The sequence below is a fragment of the Puma concolor genome, chromosome A1 (genome assembly GCF_028749965.1).
Source record: "Puma concolor isolate L17-30 chromosome A1, mPumCon1.1.hap2, whole genome shotgun sequence".
In the NCBI taxonomy this organism is placed as follows: domain Eukaryota; kingdom Metazoa; phylum Chordata; class Mammalia; order Carnivora; family Felidae; genus Puma; species Puma concolor.
The window spans coordinates 219,958,329-219,983,121 of NC_141667.1; the positions used below are offsets into that span (position 1 = coordinate 219,958,329).

Genomic DNA, 24,793 nt, shown 5'->3' on the forward strand with positions numbered 1-24,793 from the left:
CTCTTGGTTTGAGCTCAGGTCACAGTTAATGGGTTCAAGCTCCACACTACCAGAACAGAGCCTGCTTGGGATTCTCTCTCTCCCCCCACCCCCAACCCCCACCCCCATCTCTGCCCTTCCCCTGCTCGTGTGCGCTTTCTGTCTCTCAAGGTAAATAAATGAACTTAAAAAAAAAAAAAAAAAAAAGACACTTAACCGAGTGAGCCACCCAGGTGCCCCTAGGACTTAGATGGGTTTTTTTGGTTTTTTGTTTTGTTTTGTTTTTTTAGAGAGAGGGTGCAAGTGAGCAAGGGACACAGAGAATCCCATGAGGGGTGGAGGAGTGGGGAGAGTGGGGCTCACCTGAAGTGGGGCTCATGCTTACCTGGAGCGGGGTGCATGCTCACCTGAAGCAGGACATCAGCTCCCCTGATGCAGGAAAGTTCAAAACAGTTGGCATATTACTCTGGTTAGATGGTATCCCTTTAACATATTTTGAAAGAAGTATTGACAAACTGAGATTGAACCCAGGAAGGCAGCCAGGAGAGCATACAGTCAAGAAATTATTCTTCTAAAAGACTATAAAAATACTTGAAGGATGTTTAACCTAGAAGAGAGCTGTGACTTGAAGACCTTGTTCTCAGCACTTTTAGAGGGAAAATTTTAGACTGACAGATGAGAGTTGCAGGGAAGCAAATTTTGACAGGGAAGAACTGTCCAAAAATTATGGTTCTATAAAAATGGAGTCATTGCTTTGTCACACCTGAGTCCCATCATTGTATGTGCTCATGCATTGGGTTGGGTGGTATTATGAAAGTAATTCTTACATAGAAAAGAAGTTTGATTGGGTAAACTCCAGTATTTAACTAAAGATTCTTTGATTCCAAAATTACCTCTTAGTTAAACTGAGATCTCTTTAATTTTGGGAACGAGCACACTGACGGGGAGCCTGAAATTTAACAAGTATATCTGTGCCTGGGCATATTTCATAAAGTAGTTGAGCTAGTGAATGGTTATTGCTCAAACCAGACCTGTGAACAGGATGCCAACTTGTAATGTATTAATAATCCTCATTCCTAATGAAATAAACACTTGAGGGAGAAACTTTCACTAACCTTCTGAAACTTATGGGCAGGAACAATGATGCTGTCTTTATCGTGGTACATAAAACATTGAAGTGTTCAAGGATTATTAGCTTCCTTCTGTTTGGTTTCCTTAATGATAGAAATTGGCTCTTTTTCATCTCTGATTTTCTGTGCTAAAATAATGCCTTTAACTTAGTGGGCATGCTGTCAATATTTATTGAAATTAACTGCTAAAATATTTTTAAGTATATCAGTATACTTGTTTGCCTTGCTAAGTACTATCAACCAAAAATATACTTTTATACTTAGGGGTATTTTAGTGTATCAGAGTCTTCAACATGAGCACCAGTTAAGATTATAAAGTAATGTGGACATGTTAACTTAAATATGTAAAAAGTGAACCAAAGATAATGCCAGGATGTTGATCATTCGACCATCCTGGATTTCTGCTTATTTTCTTACGATTTGAGTCCTATGTGTAGAAAAAGTGTCAAGGTGAATTCAAGTTTGTTGAGAAGTATTAACCTTTGCTTTCTCATATCTTAGCTTACTTAGGGAAGCCAATAACATAGCAATCTAAGAATACGTTGATTCTGAGCCCCTTTACCACTAGAGTTAGTGTGACGTCAGGCTCCACCTCCCAAGTCCTGCTGTTTTCCTTTTTCTTCCAAGCGACTGTGTGCAACTTCTCAGCAGTTACTGATGTTTTCTCACCATTGTTGCTGCTGATGTTGCTTTCCATTCTACATGGGAAACCCCAGTAGGGGATTTATTTGACTCTTGTTTCTTCTGCTGTCACCTCATTCAAGAAGTGACTAATACTGTTGCTCCTGCTGCAGTTATTATTGACACTTCCGTTCCCTTTTTTGTTCACTTCACTGTTGCTGCTGTTTGTCACTGCTTTTCTATTCTCACCTTGTCTTTTCATGCCCCTCATCCTGACTCTTTCTGCCATTAGAGGGGTTTTTGAAGTTAAGAGGTTTGTCCCAACTAGTAGGTACTACTTTGTTCTTCTCTGTGTGCTCTGGGATCATGGTGAGTATAACCAAATATCTGCCTTCCTTACAGTTAGTCTGCTCTTTCATATTTGTGATCTCCTTTGCAGAGCATTTTTTAGCCAGTTCTCCTGAACTGAGCCAGATGACTTTTGAGGTCCTTAATAAATACAGTATTTTATTAAATACTGATAAGCCCTGTATTCCATTAATCCCAACTCTGTTACCTAAGAGTGAGTTCTCTGCCCTCCAAAAGTTGGAATTCCTGGACTTGTTCTTCTCTGTGTTCTTGTCAGAATACCTTATGCCCATCAGATCTAATCAAAGCCCTTTTCTCTCAGAATGTCTTTGTCAGGGAAGGAAGAGGAAGATGGAGTTCTCATGCAAGTGGAACTCCTAGTTGATCTGCTGTGATATCCTGGAATCCCCAAGACATGTATACAAACTATACCTCAGCCCCCTTGACTCTTGTTAGATATGTCAGGGTTTGATATTAAAAGTACCTCTGAAATTTATTAGAAGTTAAATGTCTATTGTTTTATATATCATTGTACAGTTACTATAACTAGCAGCATGAAATAACTGTACCTATAACTTTTCTTCCTAAATTCACAATAGAACTTCAAAGAAATAATAAGGTATGTGAACGAATTAATGGTTCATTGTTATAGGTACAGGTCTGAGAGTAAGTCCACCTGGGTTCTAGGACCAATGGGCACAATTCTAGGAAAACAGATTTAGCTCAGTATGAGAAAGATCTTTGTAGTAAACAGAACTGCCCAAAAGGCTCAGGAGTGATCAGTTTCCATCCATCTTTGTAGGTGGTAATACATATGCTGGCTCTTCACGTGATGGGGCTATTAGAGAGGAGGTTTAATTTCTTTTGAGTGGATGGTTGGAGTTGATGCCCTTTAAGGTTCTTCATGAGTCTAAAATTTTATGATTCTGTAGCTTTGGGTAGACTACTTAAATTCTGGTCATTATTTTGCACGTATGTGAAATAAGGGTGGGCAAGTGCAAATTTGATTAAGTTTCCACTGTTCAAGTTTTTAGGCATATGTAACTATGCCAGTATCTTATGCTGTATCTTAAATATATTTGAATAATAGGGAGATCAAAATTCTATGAGTTTTTTTATAAGACCACTGATTTTCTTTGGCCTACTGACTTTCTATCACTACGAATCTGACTGAATTTAACCAAGTTCTTTAGGTTCTACAGAAACTATAAATAACTCAAGTAGAAACCATGTGTAGTAGATTCTTATTCCTATATAAGTAGGCATTACTTTACAATTTAGCAAACTAAACAATGGAAAAGTTAGGTCCTTTATATATTACTTATAAAATCCTAACCACCCTTAGAAAATAAAGCATTTTATTTTCAAAGGCAACTATTTTCATACTGGTAGAAAGTAACATTATTTTATTAAAGACTTTACCACTTACAATTCCTCTCCCAAGATAAAAACAGCAGTTCTAGTAGAGAGTCTTAAAATACTAGTTTTGAAACATTAATGAGTCTTGTTTGTAAAAATGAATCATAGCAGATCATCCATTCATAAATCCAGCCCATTTTAGGTTAAGTGAATGACTATGACTCATCCTAAGTACATTGTGTACTAGTCCCAGGTTGTCCCTAAAAGCTATTAAGTGTTACTTTTTGAGAGAAACCATATTATATATGACTTAGTGAAGAGAAAATTGCAACATTGATGCCAAAAAGGAAAATATAGGCAAATTCAGTTGTCCTCAGTTCTTTATGTTCCTAATGAATAAAATATCACTGTTAAAGTTATTCTTCTGGAAATAGAAAATCTAAACCAGTTTAGGAAGTTCTTTTAAAATAAGTGACAAAAATCTTGATTAAAAAAATTATAATGAATAATGGCAAAAGGAAATTAAGACCCAGAAATACAGATATGTGCAATAGCTTGTATTAACTTCTCAATAAGTATTTATAAGCCTGTTGCATTCTGATACTTTTTATATTGGTTAGTGACTAAAATGAGCCTTTTGGGATCTATGCCTTCTCTGAGCTGGCCTCACAAAATGATGTTTTATTAAATAGACAAATATGAATATAAAATGTTTATTTTGGGTACAATTCTCTCTCCCCTTCAAGTGACCCTGTTTTCCCTTTTAGGAAAGAAGCCACTTATTAAAGGTAGATTACAAGGTGGGAAATGAAGAAGATAAGAACAGATTGACTTATAATGGAAAGTATGGGAAGATTAGACAATTTTAAAGGAAAGAATGAAAAATGAATATAGCTACTTTAATTAATTAGAGTCAGAATAGAAGAAGAGCTAAAAGATCTTTAAGCAGATTTTTAACTCTTAAGAACTACATATGTAAAACAGTGTCTGTTTAGTTTGATTTTTAAAGCTGCCTTTTGAATATATAATTCTAAATGCTTGTAAAAAAATGTATGTCTAAGTTAAAGAAAATGGTAACGTGCTTTCATGAGGGAGAGGTTGCTATGGTTTTTAAAAATTAATGACTATGTGGTCAGTTATTTTTGTTTAAAAGTAGTTATATTTAGGAAATAGAAAAATAGAAATAATACACTTTCTATAGAAGAAATTTTGCTATCTGTTCCTAATTTCTCAGATATTTGCTTCTCCCTAGATTATTATGATTGGATTTTTATTAGGATCAAATATCCATTGGTCTTTGATTAAAATTAGCATCATTATTTGTTTGCTTAGGTTAAGATTAGCCCAATAAACATACTGTCTTTACTGAACATTTTTAGCCTTTTATATATGAAACAGCTGAGGAAATGTGCAGTTATAATGAAGTCTATTCCTGGCACTGTGTAGGCACTCAGTAAATATTTAATTGAATAAATGATCTCAGTAGATAATTATGTACAACATATAGGTTATCTCTTATTTTTTTGTACTACCTGTGTTTTCCCCTGAAATACTTGTTTAAAATCCCATTTCATCATGAAATGACTTGGAAACTGAGGCCAAAGGGATTGTTTTGGGGCTATATTCATTTTATTTAGCTTTGTATATCACGGCTTGACTCCGAATTCTCCTAGCATGGGAAAATAATCAACAATAGGTAGTAACCACGGTGATTGTATAATACTAGTACTGCTAGAGAATTACTGCTACACTTTTGTGAAGGTCACTAGTAACCTCTCTATTACTAATATGAGTGGTCTTGGTTCTCATCATACTTAACCTCTCTAGCAGGATTTCACACTGTATTATTTATTCCCCCCTTGGAACATTATTCTCTTGACTTTTCCTTTTATAGTTTACATATTCTCCTGGTTTTTCTCCTATCTCCCTGGCAACCCCTCTTCAGTCTTTTTGTTTTGTTGTGTTTATTTTTGAGAGAGAGAGTGGGAGAGGAGCAGAGAGAGGGGGACAGAGGATCTGAAGTGGGCTCTGAGCTGACAGCAGTGAGTCTGATGTGGGGCTCGAACTCATGAGCCGCAAGATCACGACCTGAACCAAAGTCAGACGCTCAGCCAGCTGAGCCACCCAGGTGCCCCCTCCTCAATCTTTTTTGATGTATATTAAGATAGGAGTTCAAAAATATGTAGCATATAAGTAAAATAAGCCAGTCACAAAAGGACAAATACTTAAGATTCCTCTTAGTCAGATTCATAGAGGCTGAAAGTAGAATGGTGATTGCTAGGGGGGCAAGGGAGAGAGATGAGGAATTACTGTTTAATGGGTACAGAGTTTCAGTTTTAAAGATAACAAAGGTCTGGAGATGGATGATAGTAATTTTTTTGATGGTGATAATTATTGTACAACAGTCTTCTTAATGCCCTAAGTTGTACACTTGAAAATAGTTAAAATGGTTAATTTTATCCATATTTTAGCCACAAATTTCAAAAATAAATTTTACAAACTTAAATTTTTACCAAAAAAAAAAAAGTATGTAAGATACCTGAAGCCAGAATTTAAATGATGTGGTAGAGGGACGCCTGGGTGGCTCAGTCGATTAAGCATCTGACTTCGGCTCAGGTCATGATCTCACGGTTTGTGGGTTCGAGCCCCGCATCAGGCTGTGTACTGACAGCTCAGAGCCTGGAGCCTGCTTCGGATTCTGTGTCTCCCTCTCTCTCTTCCCCACCTCTACTCTCACTTTGTCTCACTCTATCTCTTAAAAATAAATAAATGTAAAATAAAAAAATTTAAAAGATGTGGTAGATAGAATTGTAAGATAGCCCTCAAGGTCATTGCCCCCTATTGTACACACCTAGGACCATGAATATGATGAATTTTACTTCCATAATTAGGTTATATTATACAGTGCAGCTGACTTAAGAGAGATGATCTGGGGTGAACCTCAACTAATCAGGTCAACCTTTAAAAAAGGGACTGGACTCTTCTAGAAGTAAGAGATTCAGGAAAGGACTATGTGGCAAAGAATGTGGCCTCTAGCTGAGAGTGGCTTCCAGAAAGCCAATGGCCAGCAATGAAATGAGGGTCTTGGTCCTATAACCGTAAGAATCTGAATTCTTCCACAACCCCCATATGAGAACACACCCTAACCAACACTTTGATTTTCACCTTATGTACCTTGAACAGGGAACTTAGTCATACTGTGCCCAGACTTCTGAACTACAGAACTGTGAACTAATAAATGGATGTTTTTAAAACCACTAAGTTTGTGCTAATGTTACACAGCAATTGAAAACTAAGAGAAATAATACAAACTTTTTTCTCTTTCGAATTATAGTTCAAAGATAGGCAATTAGTGCTTGTGTGGAGTTGTCTGCCCCAAAGGTGACACAGGGACCCAAGTTACTTCTGTCTTGGTCTGCCATCCCTAGGATATTGTGCTCATCTGCATGAACCAAGCTGGCTCACCACCATGTCTGTGTCCCAGACTAAATGCAAAAGGGGAAGAGAAAAAGAGATTTAAGATACACCCTCTTCTTTAAAGACATACCCTGGAGATTATGCAGATCACTTCTCACATTCTAATTGACCATAGCTTTCCAAACAATTTTGGAAAGTAATGAATAAATGCCACAGAGTACAGAATAATAAATCTTGAAAGATCCTCTAAAAGTAAGTACAGTGTCTACCTATGGGGTGGTAGTGCATGAAGTGGGGAACAAGGATAGAATGAAGATTTTCTCTCTATACTTTTTTACATTTTTCATTTTTGAATCTTGTAAATGTACTTCCTATTAAAAATAGCATTTTATTCCGGGGCACCTGGGTGGCTCAGTTGGTTAAGCACCTGACTTCAGCTCAAGTCATGATCTCGTGGTTCATGAGTTCAAGCCCCGTGTTGGGCTCTGTGCTGACAGCTCAGACCCTGGAGCCTGCTTCAGATTCTGTGACTCCCTCTCTCTCTGCCTCCCTCTCTCTCTGCCACGCCCCTGCTCACTCTCTCTCTCTGTCTCTCAAAAAATAAATGTTAAAAAAAATATAATAAAAAAATAAAAATAGCATTTTAAGTAAATAAAACAAGTGCTGTAAGTAAGAAACTTCCACCTCCCTTCTTCCCCCCCCCCCTTTTTCCCTTCTTTCTCTTTACCCAAAAAATATTTATTTACCTTTCCCCAGCAACTTTTCACTTGTCCCTTTGGAATTTTCTCTCTATTCTTATTCTTTGTCCACCAGCAGAATTGGATTTTTGAGCTTTTTAGTCAGTGATCTTGGCCCAAAGGAAGCCATGTCAGATATGTTTGTCAGATAAATGTATATAGATATATACATAGGATTAAGTTACATTAGATATTTCTAAATGTTTGATACATTCAGATATATTCTACAGTAATTAATAATAAAAGGTCATTCCACTTTTCTTGTTACTGCATGTGCACAGTATTTTAACTACATTTTAGGCCATATCAGTTTTCATTGGTGACTGTTTATAGCAGAACCATACTATCATTCATAAAGTTGAGAGAGTAGTCAGTACATTCTGGACTTGAAATACCCTTCTGGACAATTCACTTGCAAATAAGTTAAGAACTTATATCTATATGAAGCAATTACTTCTTCTTAAGTGATATAGAGATAATGTGATTTGATCAAATCTGCCTAACTGGATGTATAAATTGGGGAAATTTCCACAAATAGCCACGTTAGAGAGCTATACTTTTCTAACCAGATTTGATTAAAACTTGTCACAAAAATCCATTTAGCCATGTATTACACCTGAGTAGTTTTATGGCCTTTTAAAAACACTAGTCCCACATTGATTAGGACCCAAATCTATTTACAGAAAAGTCTGTGTCACTTTTGCTTATTTATTTTACAACTCTAGGGATTGGCCTTCTTAAAACACTACTTTTTTTTTTTTTTTTTATCACTGTGCTAAAAACCAGAAAAACCTTGCCTTCTCCCATTTTGTATAGTATGGAACCCTTAGCCTAATCTTCTAGGCACTCCATCCCTGGTTCCAATCTTTCTTTCCAGCTTTACTTCAGAAATCTTCCAGTACAAATATTGCAAGATTTGTAGGTCCCCTAATCTCTACATATTTCTTGCCAATACCGCCTTCATACCTTTGTTCACGTTGCGTCGTCTTAGAAAAATCACACAGGAGTGTGCACACACATTTCTACCTGCTCATCTTTTGGGCAAGAAATCTTCATCAGTTGGTTTTAAGATATTTTTACTGAAGATGATGTTATTAGATTTAATAACTCTAGACATAAAAGTGTATGCTTTAAACTTTAACCTAGCACAGTGTTCTTGTAAAATACCTTTCCTATCAACTGAAAAGCAGAAAGCCCTTTTCTGAGTCATTTTACTGAAAATGTTTACAAAATAAACACTTATAGTCAACCTTGGTAAACAGAGTATACAGAAAACAATTCAGAATCGTTATAAACATTAATACTGGTCATATGTACTGTTATTATTTAGAAAATTGAGTTGATAAATTGCTTAGTCTAGATTGAAGTATAGCCTAGAGGGTTTTTTTTTAATTCATTCTTTCATTTAGCAAATTATGAACTTATTATGTACAGTCACCATTGCAAAACTGAAGACATAGTGATGTATAAAATAGACATTATCCTTGCCCATCATGAAGTTTATAGTTTCCTAGGGAAGACAAACAGTTAAGGAATTCATTAGAGTGAGAGAAGTGCTATGATGGAAAAGAACAGGAAGGGTGCTCACAGTAGGATCATCCAAACAAGTTTTGGGGCTAGGACACTCAAAGGATGAGTTCTATTCTCTACTTTTTACCTCTTCAAATAGAACATTAAAAATTCTTATTAATTAGTGGTTTTATTTAATTAGAACTTGAATCTTGAAGGACATTAAGGATATAAACAGAATTAGCTTTCTTTTGTAATTAGGAAAACTATGACTTTAATGAATATATATGCATCAAAAAAATTGGGGGCACATTTCCTTCCAGTGCCTGTCCCTGTATGGTAGGATTACCATAGGTAGGAGTTTCTTTCTTCTTTACGTTTTCTATATAATGTGATCATTTTGGTTCTCAATTATAATATTGATTACAATATTAATTGCTTAAATAACAGATATGAAGTTTTAGCCCCTTTTAAATTATTTAGTCCAACTTTCATTTTTAAAAATGTATAGATTATTTTCTTTAAAGCTGAGGCCTTGTAAGGCTCATTAAGGAAAATGGTGAACCATATAATGTATTTTGGTACAAATAAGTGGATGTTTTAACTATTAAAAACTAAAAAATGGGACATACTAAGCTTATTAAGTACATAATAATAGTCTGACGATTTTTGAAAATTAAGGGGGTGGAAGAAAAGAAATGTATAAATTTGATACCATAGTATAGAACTGATTTAAAGAATTCTGACACACAAGGGGACATATAAGAAACCCAGGGCAAAAAAAAAACCTTTAGATGTTGAGGATTTTGTCCAATGCCAAAAAAGTTATCTGTATAAGCCAGACTATATTTATGGAAGAAGATATATTTGTTTGGATCCTCTCTTTTTAGCTAAACCATTCTGTGAAGAGATGCTAAAGAAAGAAACCAGTATTACTGCAGACCTATTTTGTGTTCTACATACATTTGCCTAACCCTATGAAAGAATGTCTTAGAAAAATTACCTTCCTTATTAAATAAAAACCAGACTCTCTAAGTTCAGTAGAAAGATCTGGTGAGAAGGGCAACAATTACAAATACATAGATTTACCTTAGTTTAACCTTGTAGTAACTAAAACCACAATTTTGGACTCAAAGAAGTGTTAATTAAACATTCTAACTCAAGTATAAACCTTTCTATTTTTTCCCCAAAGTATATAGCTATGATAAGGCAAGCCTAGGTTGTTCAGAGAACATTTATATAAAGTTATAGAGATTACCATGAATTTACATAATCTGATTCACATACCCTTATACCATCTGCAGAAATTGTCCCAGGAAACAGAAAAGATCTTTCCTGGTTCTTTTTGTTATGTGACAACATGTTGAATGTAATTTTTACTACTTACCTAGAAATAGAGGAAAATATCATTTTCTTCTTCCAACTTATCTAGGACTCATCTCACAATTCTCATTTCCTCTATCATAGCAACCAACATAGTTTCATTTCTTAGACCCTTTTTATGTCTATAGAAGTATGGCTTGTGTCTTGTGACTATAGTATTATATTAAAGCACATATAGACAAGTCACCAGTAACCATAAGAGTCATACAATAACATAGTAATTGTGGTGGTAAACAGTTTTCTTGCAGTTGTGTGTTAATTGCTCTAAAGCTCCAGTGGTTGAGTAACTCTTGGCCAGAGTCATAATTTAAACATAGAATTCTGATCCCAAAACCTATGCACTAACATTATTTGAAAATGTTGATTCATTTTTAGAGATTTTAATTAAATCCTGCTTTTATTTTCTGTGGATCAACAAAGTTCTCTGCCTTTAACATCCCCTTGTGTTTTATTTTATCATATAATCTTTCACCATTTTTGGAAAATCCTTTTATCATTACAATGAAAGATCTTCATTTCAATATTGTAACATTCTTTAAAATCTTAATATGTTGGAATTCCTTACCCTTTTGTACTCAGTCTCCCATACTCAGGCACTCGCCAGAACACAAAACAGAATAACTAAAGGCATGCTCTTTTCCTGGAAAGACAATTTGCCATAAATCTTTTGTGCTGTCCTGAAGGAAAGCTCAATTCTTGACAGCCATTTGAGAAACCTAGACCCTGCCTCACAGCCTACTACGGGAAACAGGCAAGTAATCCACAGTTAAAATGCAGTAGAATATATATTATGATGGAGTTAGGTATGCCCAAATACTGTGGGAGGCCAGAGAAGGAATACCTAACACAGCTTGGAATAGCTGTTGAGTGCTTCCAGGAAAAGTTGATACTCAAAGAAACAGATGTTTAGCCATAAGGGGAAAAAAAAGAGAAATATCTTAGAGGCGAAAGGAATCACCTGTGCAAAGGTATACTGCACGGACATTAGAGGAGACTGAAAAGGTATGATTAATTAGATAGATTGGAGAACATTGTACATGGAGAGGTATCTGAAAAGGAGACTAAAAAGGAAAACAGGCTATGTAACAAATCCCTTCATATGTAACTCCAAAAATTTTGGATTTTATCCCGAAGGGAACGGGGAGCCGCTGAGGGTTTTAAACAGGAAAATAACCAAAAGAGTAGTAATAATGATGAAATATGGGGAGCTCAGTGTGGGGGGTAAGAAGAGACTAGGCTGATTTATAATTTTCAGTCAGTTGAGCAGAAAGCTAAAGGAGGAGAGCACCTTTTACTATGCTAAATAATGTAGAAGGAAAAAAGGATTGGTTTGGGTAAAAAGATGGAAACGATGAGCATGGTAGGCTCAAAGTACCTTTTGGTTTTATAGATCTTGCTCATAAGAAAGGCTTGGAGTGTGTACTAGTCAGGATTATCCAGAGAAACAGATCCAATAGGATATACATAGATATGTATCAGAAGAGAGTTATTTTAGCAATTAGTTTACATGATTTTAAAGGCCAGGAAGTTTCATGATCTGCCTTCTGCAAGTTGGAGAACCGGAAAAGTTAGTGATAAAATTCAGTCCAAATCCAAAGGCCTAAGAATCAGTGATCTGATGGTAGGCCTGAGAACCAGGATTACTGATGTTCAGGGGCAGCAGAGAGAGTGAATTTGTTCTTCCTCCACTTTCTTGTTCTTTTCTGGCCTTCAGTAGATTGGATGCTGCCCACCCACACTGGGAAGGGCCATCTGCTTTTCTCAGTTCACCAATTGATGCTAATCTCTCTTGGAAACACCCTCATAGACATACCCAGGATTAATGTTTTACCAGCTATCTGGGCATCTCTTAGTTCAGTCCAGTTGACACATAAAATTAACCATCACAGAATAGAAATTGTGAATTTGTCAATATGTAATTTGAAGCAATGAGTTTGTGTTCTTCAAGAAAAGTATGCAAAGTGGGGGCACCTGGGTGTCTTGGTTAAGTGTCCAACTTCCACTCAGGTCATGATCTCACAGTTTGTGAGTTCGAGCTCCACGGTTTGTGAATTCAAGCTTCAGTTTATGAGTTCGAGCTCTGTGTCGTGCTCTGTGCTGACAGCTCAGAGCCTGGAGCCTGCTTCAGATTCTGTGACTCCCTCTCTCTGCCCCTCCCCCACTTGCACTCTTTCTCTCTCTCTCTCTCTCTCAAAAATAAACAAACATTAAAAAAAATTTCTTTTAAAGTAAATTATGCAAAGTAAGGAGAAAAAGGAGATTGAAATTGGAAGCATGAGAGACGTGTAACATTTATGGGATTGGTAAAAAAGAATGAATAAGGTAACATACAAAGAAACATACTACAGGTCTCTTCTATCTATTCCCTTCAAGGTTAGAGCAGTATAACAGGTACTGTAAGATTGTTAGTATTATAGGAGGTAAAAAAAAGCCAGTACATTTGAGTTGTTTAAGAAAATAAAATTGATTTGCCGTAGACCTTACGAACACCTTTAACAGGCCATTCATCATCAATTTTCAAGATGTGTTTGTCATTTGTAGCATCTTCTAAACTCTTTTGACAATAGAATCCTTTTTTAGAAGTACCTTATGGGGGCGCCTGGGTGGCTCAGTCGATTGAGCTTCTGACTTGATTTTGACTCAGGTCATGGTCTTGGGATTGTGGGATTGAGCCCTGTATCCTACTCCACTCTGAGCATGGAGCCTGCTTGAGATTCTCTCTCTCTCTCCCAATGCCTCCTCCCCCGCTTACACTTTATTTCTCTAAAATGAAAAAAAATAAGGGCACCTGGATGCCTCAGTAAGTTAACCATCCAACTCCTGATTTTGGTTCAGGTCATATGATCTCCCTGGTCCTGGGATTGAGCCTGTGTTGGGCTCTGTGCTGACGGCGGGGAGCCTCCTTGGGATTCTCTCTCTCTTTCGCTACCCCTCCCCTACTCGTTCTCTTGCTTTCTCTCAAAAATAAACAAACATTAAAAGAATAAACAAATTTTAAAAATTAAAAAAAAAATAAGTACCTTATGAAACCAGATTTTGTAGAATCACATTTCAGAAACACTCTCTTTGAGCAAACTCTAAGCTTCGGCTTTCAACTTCTAATGTTTGGATACTCATCCCCAGTACCACCCTAACCCACCCTCTTGGGAGGGGAGGGAAACAACATAAAGAGAGGTAAAAGACAAAGAAATAGAAATATTTGCAGCCTATCAAAAAGAGCTAACTTCTTAAATGTATAAGGAGCGCTTGAAAATCCAGTAGAGAAATAGGCAAAGGCTAGGAGCAGTCCGATCACAGAAAAGGAAAAATAAATAGTTCTTTCTTAAAAGTTTAATACGGATATTCAACCTTACCCATAAGAAAATGCAAAATAAACTGTATCGAGATGCTGTCTTCACCTTTCAGATTGGCAAATATCAAAAAGTGTGGTAACTACTGGGAAGGGTGTGTTAATGAGAAATACATTAGTATAAACTGATATCTGGTAATGTCAAAAATGTAAATTTCTCTGAAGCAATTCCACTTCTAATAATGTATCCTACAGATACACTTACACATTTATGAAATGATGTTTGTACAGAGATGTTCATTGCAGCATTGTTTGTAATAGTAAAAGGTTGAAAATAGCTTGAATGTCTATCAATAGGGGAGTAGTTAAATAAATTATGATACATTGTAACAGTGAAATACTGTGCAGCTATTAAGTGAAGCAGCCCTACATGTACCATTTGGAAAGATCTCTAAGCTCTATCATTAGGTGCAGAACAGTGTGTATAGTATATTATCATTTGTATTTTTAAAAGAATATACATATAATTGCTTTTACATGCATAGAATATCTCTGAAAAGCTTTACAAGAAGCAAAGAATGGTTGCTTTGGGAGACAAACTGTATGGTCTCAAACTTGCAATCTAAATATTTCCAAAGTGTTTTATGGCCACAAGCAAAGAGCCTGGGAAGAGTCACGCCTCCTCCCTTTCTCACCTTAATCTCATCATAAATGATCTACTCTGTATTTCCCAGTCTGGTAATGTTTGAAGAGAATGAAAGGGATATGAAGCCTCTATCTGTGTCTTTCCTTTTGTGGGAGTTTTTTCTTCCCTTCATAGTCTTTAGCAAGCCATCAACACAGTGAGTTTTTAATCTCCTTTTTTCCATTTAAGATCATGTTAGCTGGTAAGGACTTGCCCTGAGAAGGATGGGATGAGGAAGATATAATAGTGGCCAACGGCAAATGATCAAAATACATAAATCATGACAGAAAAATAAGAGCTTATAGTCCAGTCTTCTCCTGATGAAAGTTCATGTGTAGTGGAAAAGTATAACAATGTTTTCAATTGTGAAATAGCATTTGGTTCCTACTGTGAAAAATCTAGATTTAAAGATTACCCTTCAAAAAGAACCAGAAACACAACTATCTCAGTAATTTTTATGTCTTCCAAATGTTTCTTTCAGATGATTACTAGTTTTAAAAAAACAACAACAACCACCTTAGAATGAAGGAGAGCCCTTACTTTTCCTCTCTTTTTTTAAAAACAATTTCTCATAGGAAATAACATGAAAGTAAATGCCTGAGAGCATGGGAAAGGATCGTTGGCATATTTTCAAGTTAGTCTGATTATGTCAGATTAATGATGATAGAACAAAAAGGTTGTTAAATTTACCATCAGCTCTCATCTCCCATCAGCTTTCCAGTTCTCCTGGGAAGTGATAGTCTTTGAGGAAAAGGAATGTTAATGTTTAAGTGTAGACACCTAATTTCTTCTCAGAAGACCCTACAAGGAGAATGTGAACATTCTGTGGCAAGCCTCCAGAGATAGGTTCTGTTCCTGTTAGGGAAGTGAAGATCTCTAATTCTAAGAGGGTTAATTCAGGGTGAAGATATTTTGAAAACTTCTATATAGTTACTCGTGGTAAACCATCTTCTCCAATCCATCTGTAACTATAAAAAAAAAATCAATATTTTCATGTCAATAAAACTAAAAATAGGGAAAGCCCAAAGAAGAAAATGATAGTGGAAAAAAGGCTCTGAGGTAGCTATGAATTGTGAGGCCATGGAATGTATTGCTCCAAATCTCAATGTAAATGTTATTTGTCAGGCACAGCATTTTATATAAAAAAATAAATGTGGCATATTCTTCAAAAGATCTGTCTACAGTGTGGCTACAGAAGCCATTTTCCGGATAACGCAGTGGCTGGTAGAACCTTAAGACAGGTTTTAAAAGATCTAGACCTTAAAGCACAGAAGATGTAAGGAAATTTAAAGATAAATATATAGAGTGGGTTATGTGGGAAATCTGTAATTAAAATTATAAAGCTCAGCTATTATGTAAAAAGAATATCATAACCCTTTTTAACATTAGCAGTAGTGATTTAATGCAGTCTGTGCATGTTGAATGACTGGTCTGCCCTGTTATGTAGGCACTTTTTTTTCAACCTCTGTGGCCTTAATGTTTGATCCTGACAGGATTTGCGTCACTGATCCATATCACTGCCAGTGTGATGTCAGCATGTGGGTGTGCAGTTACTGAGAGATAGTTAATCTAATGTGCTGCAGTAAAATCTCAAGCACTATTTCCTACTAGAATAACAAAGAATGATTCATCATTGTTCACATTAGACTGATACTAAAAATAGTAGTGTTCACAACCTGCTGCATCCATGCATGTTACTATCACAGCCTTTGTCGCTTTCTAAACAAGAACATTAAAAATAACTTCTTTAGAAACAGGTACTTGACAAATACATCTCCTACTTCAAGTTTTTTATCTATATACAGTTCAATTTAGTGCTAACTAAATTGTACCCATGATATGATAGTCCTTCAAACTTTTTTCTACTTAGTGTGCTTATCACTGATAAATCTAAATGCTTACTAGCAAATCTAATTATATAAATTTTTAATTAGCTGTACACAGATATATGAAATTACCCATAATTCTGGATCATACTCAGACCCCTAATTTAAGCAATCCATTTTATCTAACCTTATATTTTTTTTTCAACGTTTTATTTATTTTGGGGACAGAGAGAGACAGAGCATGAACGGGGGAGGGGCAGAGAGAGAGGGAGACACAGAATCGGAAACAGGCTCCAGGCTCTGAGCCATCAGCCCAGAGCCCGACGCCGGGCTCGAACACACGGACCGCGAGATCGTGACCTGGCTGAAGTCGGACGCTTAACCGACGGTGCCACCCAGGCGCCCCTATCTAACCTTAAAAAAGAATAATGTATTTTCAAGGAAAAAGCCCTTAAACATCTAAACAGTGAATAATGACCTTAATCTTTTCTTTTTCTTCTGTAACTCTCAGCATTACTGTTCTCAAATTATAGTCACCAACTTATTAAATTCCTGGACTCAAGGCCTGTGCTAATTGCCTGCCTCAAGTGAGTGAATGTTGCCAAGTGTTTTGTAGACTTATCAAATAAGCATCTACTATTAATAGGGTGATTTTATTTGGTCCCAGTTTGTCTAGGACAGTTCCAGTATATATATAACTCTCATCTTGGTGTCCAACCAGCTCAACATTTGCTCCAGGGTTTTCATTGTTTAACAGAGTATAATTTAGTGTTTCATTAAAATAAACTGTAATGCGGGATCCCTGGGTGGCTCAGTCGGTTAAGAGTATGACTTCTGGTTTCTGCTCAGGTCATGATCTCACAGTGTTCATGAGTTCGAGCCCCACATCAGGCTCTGTGCTGACAGCACAGAGCCTGCTTGGAATTCTCTCTCCCTGTCTCTGCCCCTCCCCTTCTCTCTCTTTCTCCCTCTCTCTCTCTCTCAAAATAAATGAAAATAAACTTTAAAAAAAAAATCTGTAATGCATCTGGTCATCTACCATTTTGTATTTCTGGCTTCTGCCATGACCCCCTCTAGTAAGCAGTATATCCATCTCTTGTTTTCACTTTAACCTATGATTAAATCTTAAAGGCAACTAGAGTAAATTGTTTCTTTTTTTCTAACCCTTACCAGAAGCAAGTCAAGGACAGCAGTTAAGGTACTTAGAAGTAAAGCAAAGTACTTAGATCTAGAGGGCTAGGGTCAGCTGACTCCTTTCAGTCTCCTCATAGTGGTGGCTGCTGAAGAAGTATGTGATGCTGCTGCCCCTACTGGCCACTTGGCGTCATGAGGTAACCATTGGGAAGCGTATAGGTTAGATGAATGTAAAGTACATGCAGGAAATAAAATCTAAATCTCCCTGCCACTGAATATATATATATATGGAAAAAAGTCTGAATGGTTTTGTCATTTATTGTATAAATCTATAACTACTTATTATTGGCAGTGATTTTTTTTTTATTTTGAAGTAAACCCTTTCAGCAACAGTGAGCTAAAAAAAAATCTAAATTTGGTTAAATATTTAAAAGAACCATAAATGGAGGCAATTCAATGAGTTTTGTTGAAATTTGGAGGTAATTGTGGTCCAGTGAAAATAATTGGACTGAGATATTTACACATTTCAATAAGAAAAAAATAGAATTATGAATAGCATCTATTTAGCAGAATTTGCTCAGATCTTACCAGATGGCACCTAAGAATCAAGAGTATTCCCAGAATATAAATATTGTAGTCTTAAATTAAAATATTATGGAAAAGAGTCAATTAAATGTGTCAACAGTTTCAAAGTTATTAACCATAAAATATAATACTTGCAGGCAGTTTTATGAAAAAATTAAAAATGAGACTATACTGAAAAAAAATTTTCTGTTAAAGACCAGGGATATGGAATTAGAGACACATATAGCTAACAGATATACTAAACTACATGGATATGTACTAAAAATAACTGTTCTAACACTATTTTAATATCCAGATATTCAATATAAAGAAGTCTGTAAAATATTCTTTAATGTACTTGCATGTTTTTAATTAAGCATTTTATTTTTTAACATTTTTAATGGAGCTTTTCATGCCCTTCAATGTAATAAAAGCAATTTGTCAATCAATAAAGAGCTACATAATTTTAATAATTTTTAGGCCCCTCTTTCACTTTCAGAAGTGTCCTCATTTGGATGATGATAATACGGTTATCCTACCTCTACTGTGTTCTCCCTCTTGCATTACCAGAACTTAGCCAGCCTCGAAAACAAATCCTTATCTCTCTTACTATTAAGAGTTATTCCCAAATCCTTGTCCATAGATTTGGGGAAATTTCACCAGTCTGAGAAATGGGAAAAATAAGGATAATATAGTGGTTTTTCATTAAACTAAATTTATTGAAGTTAAATCCCTTCAGTTTTGAGGTTAAAACATACTTTCTTTATGAATGATGTGGTAATATAGAATAGACTTCCTTCTGTTCTTAATTTCTTTCTTCTTTCCCTTTAAGGTCATAATTTGGTTTAATAAAAAGCTGATTACTGGGGCACCTGGGTGGCTTGGTCAGTTAAGCATCCAACTCTTAATTTTGGCTCAGGTCATGTAGTGACTTTGAGCTCCGTGTAGGGCTCTGTGCTGAGCGTGGAGCCTGCTTAAGATTCTCTCTCTCTCTCTCTCTCTCTCTCTCTCTCTCTCTCTCTCTTTCTGTCTCTCTTTCTCTCTTTCTCTGCCCCCTCCTCGCTTATTGTCTCTCTCAAATGTAAAAATATAAAAAATTAAAAATTTTATTTTTAAAAAAATTTTTAATGTTTATTTTTGGGAGAGAGAGAGACAGAGTGCAAGTGAGGAAGGGGAAGAGAGAGAGAGAGGGAGACAGAATCTGAAACAGCCTCCAGGCTCTGAGCTGTCAGCACAGAGCCTGATGCGGGGACTCGAACTCAGGAATGGAGAGATCATGACCTGAGCTGAAATCGAACACTTAACCAACTGAGCCACCCAGTCGCCCTAAAAATTAAAAATTGTAAAAGCTAATTACCTTAATGAGTCCCCAGAATTTGTTTTAAAATTTTACTGGCACATAAATCAAACTACTTGGGAAATACTGTATTAGAACATAAATATAGCTATAGATATCTCTGTTCTATTGATCAATCTTTGTCTAATATCTCGCCTCCTAACTTCATCCAGCTGCCCTCAACCCCAGTCAATCCAAAACATACCTGGTTTTTGGATGATCCTCACATTTGCTTACCATTGGCATGAACTGTGTAAAGTAAAACTTTTATTAAATTGATACCTTAATTTAATATAAATAAAGAGGGAAATTATTAGAGAAAGAAAATGCTACTGTGTGGCCAGATCTGCAAGGTGACTAAGGCCCCTAAAAGGGGAAAGAGGAGAAATATGGACAAGCAAATAAGAGAGATTTAAAAGAAAGTTTGACTTGTGCCCAAGAGTAAAGTTACAGGTTCTAATTCTTTGCCCCCCTTATCTTCCTGAGATTATTTGCATATGTCACTGTCAGTTACTGCTGAGCAAGAGACTCCCTCTAGAGGACCTGATTAGTTGCAGATATCATTGACCTTTCCTAGTTTCCTTGTCTGCATGGACATGCATCAGTTATAATCTAAGCTGCATGAGTTTAACATATGTTACTTAGATGTTCATTGAGAACCTGTACCTTAATATTATCACAAGAATCAGGATTACTGTCATGGTCAGAGTCAGTCTTTTGAAGGATTAGATATATATTCGTAGAGTAGAATGAGATATATCTCACATCCCCACTGTTAAATTCATGTCTTAATGATTTGAAACCACTGGGTTGAATGAGTCTGGCTCTTAAGTTTTCTACCATGCAATGACCCAGACATATTACAGTCTAAAAGCAGCCTTAATAAGCACCTGATCTTGGTTATTTGTTGGCAGAAAAAATTTTATAAAATGAAAGTCAACTTTAATTTGCCTTATAACTAGCAATCCCTTTCTGCAAGTCCGCTGATTCAGCTGTCTTGCTATCTTAGCTGTTTATTTTGCAACCATTTTTGAGGGTACATTGTTTAAAGTTAGACATTTATTGATGCATTACTGAATTTTATATATGAGAGAAGTCAGCATGGGGTTATACCTACTTTAGTTTTTTCAAGCCAAATCATTGCTATGCTCTATGGCAGTATGAGACATGCTTTATCTGCATTAACTAGCTTGACAATGTGGTTCTTGGTGTCTTAATTTTAATCATATTTCAGTTCATACAAACCAAAGAGATTTTATGGCCCAGCTCTAGGGAAGACATAAGACCAGCTTCACTCCCTATTTATATTATTTTTTTCTAAATTTTCCCTTTTCTTCAGTTTGTCAGCTATTTTGTTTTGGGTTTTGTTTTGTTATTTTGAGTGGGTTTTGTTTTTTGTTTTTAGCTTTTGTTTTTGTTTCTCTTAAATCTCCTTAAATTACTTTTGGAACAGGTTTGGCTATTAAGTAATTCACTGTTGGGGCGCCTGGGTGGCTCAGTCGGTTAAGCGTCCGACTTCAGCTCAGGTCATGATCTCGCGGTCCGTGAGTTCAAGCCCCGCGTCGGGCTCTGCACTGACAATTCAGAGCCTGGAGCCTGCTTCGGATTCTGTGTCTCCCTCTCTCTCTGACCCTCCCCTGTTAATGCTCTGTCTCTCTGTCTCAAAAATAAATAAACATTAAAAAAAATTTTAAAAAAAGGTAATTCACTGTTTTCCATATGAGACATCACTCACTTACTAGAAACTTCTTCACAGCAGTTTCAGTAGGATACATTCAGGTACATTTTGCTTTGTTTTTATTCTGTAACTAGCAGATATTTGGGGTGTGTTACATGGGGTCTTCCATCCAAATATTCAGTGCTTTTCTATTTGTAATTTATCTTCAAGTGAATCTTGGTATAATTATGCAGCAATTTTCTCATTTATTTTATAATTTGTAATATTTTTGTTATGTCCTAAACAAGAGACAGTATAATGTAATGGTGAAGAACATAAATTTCAAAGCTAGACCACCTAATTCTGTTGACAGCTTACTAGATGTGAGACCTTGCAAGCTACTTAATCTCTTTGTATCTTAGTTTCCTTACCTATAAAATGGAAATAATAGTTATTCCATATCAGATGGATATTATGCAGATTAAATGAGTTAATATCTGTAAAGCACTTAGACCAGTGCCTGGTACCTAATAAGTGCTTATAAACAAAGTCATCCACGTGTCACCTAGTGCTTGTATTGACAAACCTACAAGAATGCTAATAGTTAATGTGTTAAAACGTTATCAAAAAGTACAAACAATTGCTGTGACATGTCATACAATTGATTTAAGAGAACCGTCTGCAAAATGTTGGAGAGTGTTTTGAAAATAAAAGGTGCATTTTAAATTTGCTGGAATTGTCATATAATCAGCTAAGAAAGGGAAAATGAAGAATATGGTCATCACTGCATAATGCATTCCTGTAATTGTAGTGTTCTTGATGCATCCTGTTTGTTTATTCCTCTAGGAAAATTGTTTGGTGCACATTCATGAATTAACAAGGTATTTAGGACACATAAAATTTGTATATCTTGCATTGTCCTTATTATAACTGTAAAGTTCTTGAAAGTATGGACCATGCCACTAATCAATCCTAGGCATTAAAACTTTATGGCAACTGTGCGGATAGTTGAGAATAATTAAGATGGAGAGCTAAGTCTTGTTAGAAGCATTAGAAATAATGAAGACAGTTGAAAATACTGAACGGGACAGAAATAACCAGTACAGCAAAGAGCTAGTGGAGTATGGAATGGAAATTAGATCAAGAATAGCAGTGGACGGGGCGCCTGGGTGGCTCAGTCGGTTAAGCATCCGACTTCAGCTCAGGTCATGATCTCCCAGTTCATGAGTTCAAGCCCCACATGGGGCTCTGTGCTGACAGCTCAGAGCCTGGAGCCTGCTTTGGATTCTGTGTCTCCCTCTCTCTGCCTCTACTCCACTCATGCTTTTTCTCTGTCCCTCTCTCTCTTTCTCAAAAATAAATAAACATTAAAAACTTTTAAATTAAAAAAAAATGGAAGTGGAGTGGTAACTTCGACCTCGTGAAGGGACAGTGATTCTGCTGAAAATAGAAGAAAGAGGTGAGAAAAGTTTATAAGTAACATTGAAATAGTTCAATTTCATGTTGACATACATGGTTGAGGTGAGGTTGGGGGAAGTCCTTAAAGGGTGGTGGAGATCTCTGATAATCACTCTAAAAAACAGGATAGGTGATTAACCAGGGATAAATTCCTAAAAGGATTCCTGAGCAATGCTGATGGCTAAGTTAAGGTTGGAGATAACTATGTTTATAAACATGACAGTCTGAATGTCATTTGATTTCTACAGTTCAGATCTAAGAGAAGAGAAGTTAATTATTTCATTAAAATTAGGAGGGAGGGGATGTAAAAGAAAGACATCGATGGGAAAGGAAATCAGGCAATGAAATAGTGTTCAATCAGGAGGAAAGGGAAATCATTATGAGAAGGAACAAATATTGTAGAACAAAGAGAAAACTGGAGAGATGAAAGATAGATGTGGTGGCCAGATACTGAAACATGAAAGTTGGGATTTCAAAGATGAGATTGTAGAATTTTAAGTGATAAGTTCCAAGATGTATCTTTGAAGATGGGTTACTAAAAACAGAATGGAAGAGTTCATGAAAATTTGAGGCTAAGATTTTTGGACATTAAAGTCATTGTGCTGATGGGCTAGAGTAGGATAGAAGGGAAAAAACTGTGAACATGGTGCTGCCATAGTTCTCAATAAATGAGAACAACAATGAGAAGCGGTAGAACTTCATGTCCTATATTTATATGACATGATCTCAAGGACGAAGAAACTTGAGCCTGAAACTGGAACAACAGTGGTAATGGGAAGCAGCCTTGGAGTATCTGGAGACTGCCTCAGGAGAGAATAGGAAGCCTCTACTCCCAGGGACTGCTGGCAAAGCTGTCCTGGGGGGAGCCAGGTTTCATTTCAAAGAAACACATTAATAGGTGTTCTGTGAAATTGTTGAGAATAAAGGGGAATTTACTTATAATGGGGGTGGGGGGGAGGAAAGGTTTGAATGAACACAGTGGAAAGACCTGAAAAGATCATCAATCAAAGAAAAAGTCAAGAAGTGGAAACATAGCTGTGTGAGAACATGAGCAAAAATGAGGAAGTGGGCTGAGGGGCTTGCCTTTTGTTTAAGGACTGAAAATCAGAGGTATGGTTAGATTTGCTGAGAGGCTAATTTACAAGCAGATTCTGTTGAGACCAGGACTCTCTACTCTCAGGCCTAGTTCTTCAAGGCAGCCTTGCCTTTTAGTAGGAACTTTGAAATTAACAACTACTCTTTGCCACTTTTGAGAATAGTCTGTTGGTATCTTATCTCCTCTGGAGTCCCTGGCATGTATTTATTGAAACCTGTTTCTCCAATAACCCCTTGCTAGTTCTTTTCCATCTTCTCGGGAGAGGAGGCTTTGAATGTGGTGTACATAATTTTTTTAAATATAGCCTTCTTATTAGATAACCCTGACTTTGCCTCATTGTGTGCCCTTGGCAAGATACTTAACTGCATTCTGCTTCAGTTTCCATACCTATAAATGATGCCTACTTCAGTTATTGTGAGGATTGAGTTAACACACGTAAAACACTCTGAATGATACCTGGCACATACTCTGCAATATATAATTGTTTTTGAAAACATGTAGTAATCATACTTTTATTTATAATAATATAACAAATAATAGCTATCATTTGTTGAGGAAAGAGAAATTGTTATGAGAAAGAAGTACTCAGTACTTTAAATACATCTAATTTGAATCTCACAACAGTGCTACAAGGTTGATAATTTTAACCTTTTTATGGAAGGAAACAGACTAGAAGAGCAATAAATTGCCTTGCTAAAAAATATTGAAGCTTTTATTAAAACTTAAATCTTCTGTTACCAAAATATATTTTCTTTCCACTGGGCAACTTGTAAACAAATCGCAATCATTATCATTACTTACACATTTATATTAACTATTAACACATTTCCTTAGCTTACATAGTACCATAAGTAATGAAAAGACCTCCAAAAGTTCTTACAGTCTTCTCCTCTCTTGTAACAACATCTTTGGTCTCTATGGGAGCTTGGGTAGGGTGTTCTGAGCCTGAATCATGGCCTGTCTTTGAAGATTTCATCAACATGAGTGACAATGCCATCCACCAGGCATCTGTATTAATGTCCAGGTTAAGTCTTAAAATAAACATACAAACAACAAAACAAAATCAGAAATAAAATGAAACCAACACTTAAAGTGATACCCTTTATTAACTTGAGAGGCAAATGCCAATCTGAAACATGAATCCCACGTTTGAGGAACACATTGATCAAGCCTATATTCTATAGACCATTGTGTGCTGTGGGCATTCTTTAAGGGTTGAGCATGGAGAGTGGATCAAGTTAACAGAAGGACATTTCAGAGCAAAC

The 24,793-nt window shown here is 36.2% G+C and overlaps 1 protein-coding gene and 1 long non-coding RNA gene across 7 annotated transcripts in view; one reads left to right on the forward strand and one right to left on the reverse strand.

The window, feature by feature from the left end:
* The window catches only part of FNDC3A (fibronectin type III domain containing 3A), a 149,152-nt gene that overhangs the window by 51,387 nt on the left and 72,972 nt on the right, over positions 1-24,793 (forward strand). The window lies entirely within an intron of this gene.
* The window catches only part of LOC147584775 (uncharacterized), a 39,844-nt gene that overhangs the window by 1,479 nt on the left and 13,572 nt on the right, over positions 1-24,793 (reverse strand). Inside the window, exon 2 of the long non-coding RNA XR_015253290.1 lies at positions 24,409-24,559. This is a non-coding gene — a long non-coding RNA (uncharacterized LOC147584775). The remainder of the gene's footprint in view (positions 1-24,408; positions 24,560-24,793) is intronic.